This window comes from Tachypleus tridentatus, chromosome 4, assembly GCF_004210375.1.
Source record: "Tachypleus tridentatus isolate NWPU-2018 chromosome 4, ASM421037v1, whole genome shotgun sequence".
Classification (NCBI taxonomy): domain Eukaryota; kingdom Metazoa; phylum Arthropoda; class Merostomata; order Xiphosura; family Limulidae; genus Tachypleus; species Tachypleus tridentatus.
Window position 1 is genome coordinate 47,404,360 of NC_134828.1, and position 11,688 is coordinate 47,416,047.

The 11,688-nt window shown below is 34.6% G+C and overlaps 4 non-coding genes across 4 annotated transcripts; all 4 read right to left on the bottom strand.

The window, feature by feature from the left end:
* Nucleotides 1–826: 826 nt before the first annotated feature.
* On the bottom strand, nt 827–906 carry TRNAL-AAG (transfer RNA leucine (anticodon AAG)). Its single transcript has one exon. It is a non-coding gene; the product is annotated as a tRNA-Leu (tRNA).
* A 2,802-nt stretch (nt 907–3,708) lies between these two features.
* On the bottom strand, nt 3,709–3,788 carry TRNAL-AAG (transfer RNA leucine (anticodon AAG)). Its single transcript has one exon. It is a non-coding gene; the product is annotated as a tRNA-Leu (tRNA).
* Nucleotides 3,789–6,586: 2,798 nt separating this feature from the next.
* On the bottom strand, nt 6,587–6,666 carry TRNAL-AAG (transfer RNA leucine (anticodon AAG)). Its single transcript has one exon. It is a non-coding gene; the product is annotated as a tRNA-Leu (tRNA).
* A 3,568-nt stretch (nt 6,667–10,234) lies between these two features.
* Nucleotides 10,235–10,314, bottom strand: TRNAL-UAG (transfer RNA leucine (anticodon UAG)). Its single transcript has one exon. It is a non-coding gene; the product is annotated as a tRNA-Leu (tRNA).
* Nucleotides 10,315–11,688: the final 1,374 nt, after the last annotated feature.

Genomic DNA, 11,688 nt, shown 5'->3' on the forward strand with positions numbered 1-11,688 from the left:
GATCTCTTTCTTGAGAGATTCAATTCCATTATTTCCAATGTAACATACGAGTTGGGGTTATTTTATATCATGACACCGATTTTTAGGCGTTCCTACTTTAGAAATGCTAATTTGAGAAAGTAAGTTCAACAAGCGTCATCTGACCTACTGCCTTTATTAAAACAAAGAAATCAACAGTTATTAGTATAAAACACTCACAGATGATAATTTAATTTTAGCCTTTACCCTAACGAAGCCCGCATGACCTGAATAATATAACTGGTCTACTGAAAAGGACTACGGACATTATTACTGAAAGACGATGCTGTCGAAACTAAACTTGTACTTGAATAAACCTGAAAAATTAAACATTCATTTGGAACCGTTAAGTGTAACGTCAGTTTGTTGAAACGGAACGGACTTTCTTGTGCAATATGGCTTAACATTACGAAATTCCCGGAATTCTCCATATCTTTAAATACTTTGACGGTGCTAGCGGCTTCTCATTTAGCGTTTTTCCATTTTCAATGAAACATCATTTCTCAATACTCAGTGTATAAATAATCACACGTTAATTAATAATAATCGAACAAAACGTATGGTGTTGTAAATAACGAATATTTTCTGAAACTGTGTTGGCACACAGTCTTGTTGTGAATTCTATGCGTCGCAAATTCTGCGTTTATCTGAGATTCACCTAAATTATAAAACATGTGGCAGTTTTTTCATGTTAAATTGGTAACAAACGCTTTTGCCTTGTTCTCCTTGTCCCACCAAAAAGATTCTCCTTCGAAATATTTTACCCACATTTCTTGTTCATCTGATATGTGGCATAATAAAGAAAGAATGGCAGCGGTGGGATTCGAACCCACGCCCTTTCGGACTGGTGCCTTAAACCAGCGCCTTAGACCGCTCGGCCACACTACCTTGTATATATTTTTCTACACATTTGAAAAAAGAGTTTTTTTACAAGTTGAAAACCTTTTCATATGTTTATATCTCGATATTCACTTAATTTCCACATTCAACATACTGTATTCTGTTAAGAAACACACTTGTAATAAAGTATAAAAGAAACCACTGCTTTTAGGTGTTAAATTAGAAACACGTATTGAAAGGGATTAATCCTTTTTTATCTTATTGACACTGATGTCTCGCATCATTTCTTTATGATTGTGGTTCATATCCTTTCCGTCGCAACGCTGCTGACACGATCACAGCTTTTCATACCACTCTGTGACCGTGTTCGGCTATCCTACACATTCATTTAGGTTGTCTCCCACAACAAAATCTTTTAATCCGTATTTTACTCGTCATCCTTCTTTACACAAAACACTGTCATATCTTGGAGATTGCGATATGAAAAAAAATATCAATTCATCACAACAGTTGTGCTGACAGTATATATGTGTGATTTTTTTATAGCAAAGCCACATCAGTCTATATGCTGACCGTACGTCTTTGTTGGAACAAATTGTTAAGCAATCTTTTAAATCTATCCCTAGAATCCAACTTTCACGAAACCTAGCTTCAAAAAATGTATTCCATGTATTGAAGAATCACGAGAAGGCAGTTACAGCCACATTCTGTACACCACAATTTCATTTTCTATGCCCATATTCTAAATGGAAGTGTAAAGATCAGTGATTTGGGAAGGTACTAGAAACATTATTCAGTGTTTAGTAGAATTACTGCAGGAAAACCTAGCTCTTATACTTACTCTAAAAAATTTCTGGAGAATCTCAACTAAAGATTGGCACGGGGAAGAATATTTACAATAACATTTAATCTACTTACATCAGTATAAGAGTCGATAAGGTTTTCTTTTTTTTTATTGACGGTAGACAGAAATACATCTTTAGATTTTATCGTGCTAGTTATCCGAAAGCAAAATAATGAGAACACGTCTTCATTTGCATTTCAGCGGGAGATATAAAACTTTTAAATATTATTCTAAAGAAAACAGAAACAATACGTTAACACTTCATCTTGACAAAAGAAATTTATGAATGCAGTCAATACGTGCAGTGAAAGACTTCAAGTGTCTCGAAGTAAGTTGAGGATGATAAATGCTTATTTGGGTCTGGAATTAATTTGAAAATTTTTTCATATATTTGAAAATCTACTATATTACTTCAGTTCCATGATTGCAATTAAACATTTTATCAAATGCAAATGATGCATATACTGCAGATTTGCACCCCAACTTCTGTTTGTATTTCAGATGAATATTATAGAGAGTGTAAGCACGTGATTTGGTTTCCCAGGAAAGTCGGTAATTTGTTTATCTCATATTTCAATTCGTAGTTCCAGAAACTTTTTAACGAGAAATCCTCTGATAATATGTATCTAAAACAACAATGTCTAAGGCGTAACTTGTCATAAATTAGTTAGAGACTTCCATAGCGCTCGAGATCAACTGTCGCATATCGCGAATTACGATGTTTGTTCAGCATATTTAAATTTTTAACGATACACCGTTTTACGTGATAGCAAATTTGCTATCGTAACCCATTTCTTAATAAACTGAGTTATGCTCACGCTAATTTCACAAATTGTTTTTTTGCTGAATTATTGTGATATAGTTTCAAGATCAATGGAGTTAACCGCATTTTATACTTCACAAACTAAATACTAACAGGAATATTTATGTTGTTTGTGTAAGGAGTGAATAGAAATGTTTGTTTAGTTAACACACGTAACATCTGGCATTATATAAAATAAACGCTCCTATTTCTTGAAATTATTAATGGCGAGGTTCAATTTTAGAAGAAAATTTAAGTTTTTCCTATTTCTCTGATTGTACAGACAGCAAGTTGAACCTGCAAATCGTCAAAGAAAAATCTATTTTCCTATGAAAAAAGATTTTAAAGTAAAGTTGAAAATGCCATAAAACTTTTTATGATCTCTTTCTTGAGAGATTCAATTCCATTATTTCCAATGTAACATACGAGTTGGGGTTATTTTATATCATGACACCGATTTTTAGGCGTTCCTACTTTAGAAATGCTAATTTGAGAAAGTAAGTTCAACAAGCGTCATCTGACCTACTGCCTTTATTAAAACAAAGAAATCAACAGTTATTAGTATAAAACACTCACAGATGATAATTTAATTTTAGCCTTTACCCTAACGAAGCCCGCATGACCTGAATAATATAACTGGTCTACTGAAAAGGACTACGGACATTATTACTGAAAGACGATGCTGTCGAAACTAAACTTGTACTTGAATAAACCTGAAAAATTAAACATTCATTTGGAACCGTTAAGTGTAACGTCAGTTTGTTGAAACGGAACGGACTTTCTTGTGCAATATTGCTTAACATTACGAAATTCCCGGAATTCTCCATATCTTTAAATACTGCGACGGTGCTAGCGGCTTCTCATTTAGCGTTTTTCCATTTTCAATGAAACATCATTTCTCAATACTCAGTGTATAAATAATCACACGTTAATTAATAATAATCGAACAAAACGTATGGTGTTGTAAATAACGAATATTTTCTGAAACTGTGTTGGCACACAGTCTTGTTGTGAATTCTATGCGTCGCAAATTCTGCGTTTATCTGAGATTCACCTAAATTATAAAACATGTGGCAGTTGTTTCATGTTAAATTGGTAACAAACGCTTTTGCCTTGTTCTCCTTGTCCCACCAAAAAGATTCTCCTTCGAAATATTTTACCCACATTTCTTGTTCATCTGATATGTGGCATAATAAAGAAAGAATGGCAGCGGTGGGATTCGAACCCACGCCCTTTCGGACTGGTGCCTTAAACCAGCGCCTTAGACCGCTCGGCCACACTACCTTGTATATATTTTTCTACACATTTGAAAAAAGAGCTTTTTTACAAGTTGAAAACCTTTTCATATGTTTATATCTCGATATTCACTTAATTTCCACATTCAACATACTGTATTCTGTTAAGAAACACACTTGTAATAAAGTATAAAAGAAACCACTGCTTTTAGGTGTTAAATTAGAAACACGTATTGAAAGGGATTAATCCTTTTTTATCTTATTGACACTGATGTCTCGCATCATTTCTTTATGATTGTGGTTCATATCCTTTCCGTCGCAACGCTGCTGACACGATCACAGCTTTTCATACCACTCTGTGACCGTGTTCGGCTATCCTACACATTCATTTAGGTTGTCTCCCACAACAAAATCTTTCAATCCGTATTTTACTCGTCATCCTTCTTTACACAAAACACTGTCATATCTTGGAGATTGCGATATGAAAAAAAATATCAATTCATCACAACAGTGGTGCTGACAGTATATATGTGTGATTTTCTTATAGGAAAGCCACATCAGTCTATATGCTGACCGTACGTCTTTGTTGGAACAAATTGTTAAGCAATCTTTTAAATCTATCCCTAGAATCCAACTTTCACGAAACCTAGCTTCAAAAAATGTATTCCATGTATTGAAGAATCACGAGAAGGCAGTTACAGCCACATTCTGTACACCACAATTTCATTTTCTATGCCCATATTCTAAATGAAAGTGTAAAGATCAGTGATTTGGGAAGGTACTAGAAACATTATTCAGTGTTTAGCAGAATTACTGCAGGAAAACCTCGCTCTTATACTTACTCTAAAAAATTTTCTGGAGAATCTCAACTAAAGATTGGCACGGGGAAGAATATTTACAATAACATTTAATCTACTTACATCAGTATAAGAGTCGATAAGGTTTTCTTTTTTTTTATTGACGGTAGACAGAAATACATCTTTAGATTTTATCGTGCTAGTTATCCGAAAGCAAAATAATGAGAACACGTCTTCATTTGCATTTCAGCGGGAGATATAAAACTTTTAAATATTATTCTAAAGAAAACAGAAACAATACGTTAACACTTCATCTTGACAAAAGAAATTTATGAATGCAGTCAATACGTTCAGTGAAAGACTTCAAGTGACTCGAAGGAAGTTGAGGATGATAAATGCTTATTTGGGTCTGGAATTAATTTGAAATTTTTTTCATATATTTGAAAATCTACTATATTACTTCAGTTCCATGATTGCAATTAAACATTTTATCAAATGCAAATGATGCATATACTGCAGATTTGCACCCCAACTTCTGTTTGTATTTCAGATGAATATTATAGAGAGTGTAAGCACGTGATTTGGTTTCCCAGGAAAGTCGGTAATTTGTTTATCTCATATTTCAATTCGTAGTTCCAGAAACTTTTTAACGAGAAATCCTCTGATAATATGTATCTAAAACAACAATGTCTAAGGCGTAACTTGTCATAAATTAGTTAGAGACTTCCATAGCGCTCGAGATCAACTGTCGCATATCGCGAATTACAATGTTTGTTCAGCATATTTAAATTTTTAACGATACACCGTTTTACGTGATAGCAAATTTGCTATCGTAACCCATTTCTTAATAAACTGAGTTATGCTCACGCTAATTTCACAAATTGTTTTTTGCTGAATTATTGTGATATAGTTTCAAGATCAATGGAGTTAACCGCATTTTATACTTCACAAACTAAATACTAACAGGAATATTTATGTTGTTTGTGTAAGGATTGAATAGAAATGTTTGTTTATTTAACATACGTCACATCTGGCATTATATAAAATAAACGCTCCTATTTCTTGAAATTATTGATGGCGAGGTTCAATTTTAGAAGAAAATTTAAGTTTTTCCTATTTCTCTGATTGTTCAGACCGCAAGTTGAACCTGCATATGGTCAAAAAAAATCTATTTTCCTATGATAAAAGATTTTAAAGTAAAGTAGAAAATGCCATAAAACTTTTATGATCTCTTTCTTGAGAGATTCAATTCCATTTTTCCAATGTAACATACGAGTTGGGGTTATTTTATATCATGACACCGATTTTAGGCGTTCCTACTTTAGAAATGCTAATTTGAGAAAGTAAGTTCAACAAGCGTCATCTGACCTACTGCCTTTATTAAAACAAAGAAATCAACAGTTATTAGTATAAAACACTCACAGATGATAATTTAATTTTAGCCTTTACCCTAACGAAGCCCGCATGACCTGAATAATATAACTGGTCTACTGAAAAGGACTACGGACATTATTACTGAAAGACGATGCTGTCGAAACTAAACTTGTACTTGAATAAACCTGAAAAATTAAACATTCATTTGGAACCGTTAAGTGTAACGTCAGTTTGTTGAAACGGAACGGACTTTCTTGTGCAATATGGCTTAACATTACGAAATTCCCGGAATTCTCCATATCTTTAAATACTGCGACGGTGCTAGCGGCTTCTCATTTAGCGTTTTTCCATTTTCAATGAAACATCATTTCTCAATACTCAGTGTATAAATAATCACACGTTAATTAATAATAATCGAACAAAACGTATGGTGTTGTAAATAACGAATATTTTCTGAAACTGTGTTGGCACACAGTCTTGTTGTGAATTCTATGCGTCGCAAATTCTGCGTTTATCTGAGATTCACCTAAATTATAAAACATGTGGCAGTTGTTTCATGTTAAATTGGTAACAAACGCTTTTGCCTTGTTCTCCTTGTCCCACCAAAAAGATTCTCCTTAAAAATATTTTACCCACATTTCTTGTTCATCTGATATGTGGCATAATAAAGAAAGAATGGCAGCGGTGGGATTCGAACCCACGCCCTTTCGGACTGGTGCCTTAAACCAGCGCCTTAGACCGCTCGGCCACACTACCTTTTATATATTTTTCTACACATTTGAAAAATGAGTTCTTTAACAAGTTGAAAACCTTTTCATATGTATATATCTCAATATTCACTTAATTTCCACATTCAACATACTGTATTCTGTTAAGATACACACTTGTAATAAAGTATAAAAGAAACCACTGCTTTTAGGTGTTAAATTAGAAACACGTATTGAAAGGGATTAATCCTTTTTTAACTTATTGACACTGATGTCTCGCATCATTTCTTTATGATTGTGGTTCCTATCCTTTCCGTCGCAACGCTGCTGACACGATCACAGCTTTTCATACCACTCTGTGACCGTGTTCGGCTATCCTACACATTCATTTAGGTTGTCTCCCACAACAAAATCTTTCAATCCGTATTTTACTCGTCATCCTTCTTTACACAAAACACTGTCATATCTTGAAGATTGCGATATGAAAAAAATATCAATTCATCACAACAGTGGTGCTGACAGTAAATATGTTCGATTTTCTTATAGCAAAGCCACATCAGACAATATGCTGACCCTACATCTTTGTTGGAACAAATTGTTAAGCAATCTTTTAAATCTATCCCTAGAATCCAACTTTCACGAAACCTAGCTTCAAAAAATGTATTCCATGTATTGAAGAATCACGAGAAGGCAGTTACAGCCACATTCTGTACACCACAATTTCATTTTCTATGCCCATATTCTAAATGAAAGTGTAAAGATCAGTGATTTGGGAAGGTACTAGAAACATTATTCAGTGTTTAGCAGAATTACTGCAGGAAAACCTAGCTCTTATACTTACTCTAAAAAATTTCTGGACAATCTCAACTAAAGATTGGCACGGGGAAGAATATTTACAATAACATTTAATCTACTTACATCGGTATAAGAGTCGATAAGGTTTTCTTTTTTTTTATTGACGGTAGACAGAAATACATCTTTAGATTTTATCGTGCTAGTTATCCGAAAGCAAAATAATGAGAACACGTCTTCATTTGCATTTCAGCGGGAGATATAAAACTTTTAAATATTATTCTAAAGAAAACAGAAACAATACGTTAACACTTCATCTTGACAAAAGAAATTTATGAATGCAGTCAATACGTGCAGTGAAAGACTTCAAGTGTCTCGAAGGAAGTTGAGGATGATAAATGCTTATTTGGGTCTGGAATTAATTTGAAAATTTTTTCATATATTTGAAAATCTACTATATTACTTCAGTTCCATGATTGCAATTAAACATTTTTATCAAATGCAAATGATGCATATACTGCAGATTTGCACCCCAACTTCTGTTTGTATTTCAGATGAATATTATAGAGAGTGTAAGCACGTGATTTGGTTTCCCAGGAAAGTCGGTAATTTGTTTATCTCATATTTCAATTCGTAGTTCCAGAAACTTTTTAACGAGAAATCCTCTGATAATATGTATCTAAAACAACAATGTCTAAGGCGTAACTTGTCATAAATTAGTTAGAGACTTCCATAGCGCTCGAGATCAACTGTCGCATATCGCGAATTACAATGTTTGTTCAGCATATTTAAATTTTTAACGATACACCGTTTTACGTGATAGCAAATTTGCTATCGTAACCCATTTCTTAATAAACTGAGTTATGCTCACGCTAATTTCACAAATTGTTTTTTTGCTGATTCATTGTGATATAGTTTCAAGATCAATGGAGTTAACCGCATTTTATACTTCACAAACTAAATACTAACAGGAATATTTATGTTTTTTGTGTAAGGATTGAATAGAAATGTTTGTTTATTTAACATACGTCACATCTGGCCTTATATAAAATTAAACGCTCCTATTTCTTGAAATTATTAATGGCGAGGTTCAATTTTAGAAGAAAATTTAAGTTTTTCCTATTTCTCTGATTGTTCAGACCGCAAGTTGAACCTGCATATCGTCAAAAAAAAGTCTATTTTCCTATGATAAAAGATTTTAAAGTAAAGTAGAAAATGCCATAAAACTTTTTATGATCTCTTTCTTGAGAGATTCAATTCTTTTTTTTCCAATGTAACATACGAGTAGGGGTTATTTTATATCATGACACCGAATTTTAGGCGTTCCTACTTTAGAAATGCTAATTTGAGAAAGTAAGTTCAACAAGCGTCATCTGACCTACTGCCTTTATTAAAACAAAGAAATCAACAGTTATTAGTATAAAACACTCACAGATGATAATTTAATTTTAGCCTTTACCCTAACGAAGCCCGCATGACCTGAATAATATAACTGGTCTACTGAAAAGGACTACGGACATTATTACTGAAAGACGATGCTGTCGAAACTAAACTTGTACTTGAATAAACCTGAAAAATTAAACATTCATTTGGAACCGTTAAGTGTAACGTCAGTTTGTTGAAACGGAACGGACTTTCTTGTGCAATATTGCTTAACATTACGAAATTCCCGGAATTCTCCATATCTTTAAATACTGCGACGGTGCTAGCGGCTTCTCATTTAGCGTTTTTCCATTTTCAATGAAACATCATTTCTCAATACTCAGTGTATAAATAATCACACGTTAATTAATAATAATCGAACAAAACGTATGGTGTTGTAAATAACGAATATTTTCTGAAACTGTGTTGGCACACAGTCTTGTTGTGAATTCTATGCGTCGCAAATTCTGCGTTTATCTGAGATTCACCTAAATTATAAAACATGTGGCAGTTTTTTCATGTTAAATTGGTAACAAACGCTTTTGCCTTGTTCTCCTTGTCCCACCAAAAAGATTCTCCTTCGAAATATTTTACCCACATTTCTTGTTCATCTGATATGTGGCATAATAAAGAAAGAATTGCAGCGGTGAGATTCGAACCCATGCCCTTTCTGACTAGTGCCTTAAACCAGCGCCTTAGACCGCTCGGCCACACTACCTTGTATTTATTTTTCTACACATTTGATCCGCCCCAAAACATAAATTGCACACTTTTGACTGGCGATCATGCTTCACCTTTAACATTACCGCCTTGCCCAAAGGATCAAAAACTTTCACAACGTACGGCAAAGAGATACACTTCTCACTAAAAGACACACGAACATGGCGTATACCTAAATATATGCCCTGGTCCCTCTTCCACACAATGGGGCTTTTCACCTCACAATCAAAATCTTTAAGTTTATTGAGTATAACACAGTAATAGTGCGTTTAGTGACACCATTAGTCGAACAAAGTACACCATTGACAACTAGACCAGCATCTATAGTCAGGTCCACATCGGCGGGAAGAACAAAAGTTACCTCATAACCACCCGGGGAGGAACAACAGCAGTGACCGAAGCAGCACCAAACGTAGAAATAACAGAATGGATAACGTCCCCATGGCTTGAAGTTGTCGTTTCCACAAAAACAGTACGACGCATTACTTCCATGACCTGCTTGGTTGATGAAGACATCGTCAAACAACTTGAAAAAATACAAAATCTAGCAAAAAAAAAAAACTACACGCTCACTATGCTTAGCTGTTAAAGTTACACTAAGGCAATCAGGAAATAGAAAAACACGTCTGCACTCGATGACGAGAACCGGCGCTTTCCAAAATATTTCTTCCATAAAGAAAGAATGGCAGCGGTGGGATTCGAACCCACGCCCTTTCGGACTGGTGCCTAAAACCAGCGCCTTAGATCGCTCGGCCACGCTACCGTGTGTTTTGCTTTCTCCACATTTGAAAAAAAGAGTTCTTCTCAAACTCACATTAACGTGATGGGGGTTTAGTTTAGAGAGAGAGAAATCAGAAGAATTGTGCTTCCTCTTCATCCTTTTTCGTGGAAGTTTATTGAATTTAGCTGGGTTTGTTTTAACTCTATTTTGGGTGAAAGAGTGAAGTTGGTCATAATTAATATTATTCATGAACGAGACAAAGGTAGCACCGGAGAAAACAGCCAGATCACGTCCCGAAAGTTAGATGTCATAGTAAATTTGAACATAAACGACCCAATTCAGGGCATGGCAATAAAGTTGCCTAGGCTGGGATCTGAAGATCCAATGCCTGAGTTTTTGCTGTGGGGGGAAACGGGAGTGCCCCCAAAAAAAACCCACTTTCACAGGACAGGCGCTGAAAGTTTTACCTATCCTGTGCCCGAGACCTGAAAAAAGAAAATACATAATGTTTTCGTGAGTTTTGCCCTTTAAGGACTTCGTTGTGTTGTTTGTGACTCCCGAAATATGTTGCATGGTGAAATAAATTTGGTTGGTGCACTAGTTAATTTATAGAATTTGTTTGTTTCTGTGTTCTGCTTTTAAATAGTATTTGTGTGCTATTTCTATTAGTCTCTATTATTTCTATTACAACATATTAGTGTTGGTAAGTTGCTGATTTGATGTATATAATTTACTGGAGTGTATGATGGTAGACTGAATGCAGATCTTAGTACAGTATTTTGTTTTGTTGAGCTTGGATTTTCTGGAGTGTGTTATTTGACATATTATATGTGGCTTGACATCCATACTCTATTAGTGGACGGATGTAAGCCTTGTATATTTTGGATAATGGTTTTTGGTGAGCATTTTCAGTGTTTGCTGGTTAGAGTCATTAAGTGTGAAATGCGTTTTCTAATTGATGAGTGTATGTTTTTAACATGTTTTTTCCATGTTAGTTTGTGTGAAAAGTGATGCCAAGGAATGTGATGTTTTAGCTCATGTTAATGGGCGTATTTCCGAGTGATAATTTTACTTTTTCTAGATTTTTTTCTTTGTTTTTTTCAGTTTCCTGTAGAAGGTGATTGCTTGTGTTTTGGTTGGATTTAAAACTACTCTCCATTTGTTACTCCAGATCGAGACGTTGTTCAGTGATTCTTGAACGCGAGACATGGCCATTACTGGGTTTCTGGAGGTGCTCCAGATAGCGATGTCGTTTGCGTATTGTGAATTATGTGTGTATGTTAAATTGGGGAAAGGTATGTCGCTGACGAAAATAATATATAGTAGTGGAGAAAGGACTGTTCCTTGGGGCACTCCTGCAGTTATGTTCAATGATTTAGATATAGTTTTATTGACTTTTACTTGTGCTGTTCTATC